Below are 1,699 nucleotides of genomic sequence, written 5' to 3'. Positions count from 1 at the left end.
TGTTCTCTATCACGTGGCACGGGTAACAGACCAGAGACAACAACTCTGTTCGTTCTATCTCTGAGCTTCCAACCTAGCTCCCTGAAAGCCTGCCTAACATCCTCAGCGCTCTTCCTACCTATGTCATTGGTGCCAATGTGGACCACGACTTCGGGCTGCTCCCCCTCCCCCTCCAGGACCCGGAAAACACGATCAGAGACATCACGTACCCTTGCACCTGGGAGGCAACATACCAAACGTGAGTCTCTCTCGCCCCCACAGAATCGCCTATCTGTGCCCCGAACTATCGAGTCCCCAATAACTATTGCTCTGCTCTTCTCCACCCTTCTCTTCTGAGCAACGGGGACAGGCTCCGTGCCAGAGGCCTGAGCCCCATTGCCACTACACTCTGCCAATTTTGGTGTCAATTTGCAAACTTACGATTCAGATCACCTACATTTTCCTTCAGATCATTTAGATATAGTCCAAACAGAGGTCCAAGCATGATCCCTGCAGAACCCTACCAGTTACTCCATTCCGAAAAGCATCCTTCCACCGCTACTCTGACTTCCAGGGCCAAGTTAAAAATCACACAACACCAGGTTGTAGTCCAGCAGGTTTATTTCAAAGTACAAGGTTTTGGAGCGCTGCTCCTTCATCCATTAGCTGGTGGAGTAGGATTATAGGACATGGAATTTATAGAACTTTGAGTCAGACTGGTTCTATTTCCAAAGTAAGTATTTATGAAATGTCACATGGACTGACTGCCTAAGAGTGTGTGCTTTTTGAACAAAATAGAAATGTATCTGCAAATACAAATCTGCAAATGAAAATTCACCCCATAGACGTGTGTGTGTGTGTCTTTGTGTAAAAGAGAGGGAGAGAGAGTGTGTGTGTGCGTGTGCGCGAGACAGACTTCATAAAGTGTGTGCATGTGTGTGACGGTGCATATGCCTTTGAGAGGGTGTGTGAGTGAGTGTGGGTGTGTTTGTGTATCTGAAAGAGAATGCGGGTATCATGAGAGTCTGTGTGAGTATGATCATGTGTAAGTGTGTGTGAGGATGTGTGCTTGTGTGTGTGTGAGTGTATAGTGTCGTGGGGTTTGCATTTGCAGATTTATATTTGCAGATACATTTCTATTTTGTTCAAAAAATGCACACTCTGCAGGCAGTCAGTCCATGTGACATTTTAGAAATACCTACTTTGGAAATAGAACCAATCTGACTCAAGACTGGGATACATACGTACTCTAACCTCACATCTTTAATGCATTGTCTGAGCTGAGATATCACTTTTTTTAAATAAAACATGAAGTTATCTTGGGCCTGTGACTTGAAAGAAGTTCTGAGATTTACATATTAATCAATCAAAACCTGCATCCCCATTCTAAGTGATTAAAGACTTAACAGCAATCTGGGTATTTTTCAATACATCGCATCAGTTCTATGATACTTTGATCTTTTACTATAAATTTTGTGTCCTATGATCCTGCCCCACTAGCTACCTTACAAAGGAGCAGCGCTCTGAAAGCTTATACTTTCAAATAAACCTGTTGGACTATAACCTGGTGTGGTTTGCTGGTTCAGGGGTTAGTGTGTCAGGTGGGTAAGTTGACATGTTGGTAGGTGCTAGAAAGTGTGGTAATGAGTGATGGTTGGGGTGGTAATGCTGTTGGGGGTGTTGGAGCTGGTGGGGATGGTAATGCTGGTGTGGGGGGTAA

Source organism: Chiloscyllium plagiosum, chromosome 30 (genome assembly GCF_004010195.1).
Source record: "Chiloscyllium plagiosum isolate BGI_BamShark_2017 chromosome 30, ASM401019v2, whole genome shotgun sequence".
Lineage (NCBI taxonomy): Eukaryota > Metazoa > Chordata > Chondrichthyes > Orectolobiformes > Hemiscylliidae > Chiloscyllium > Chiloscyllium plagiosum.
This window is presented reverse-complemented; position numbering follows the sequence as displayed.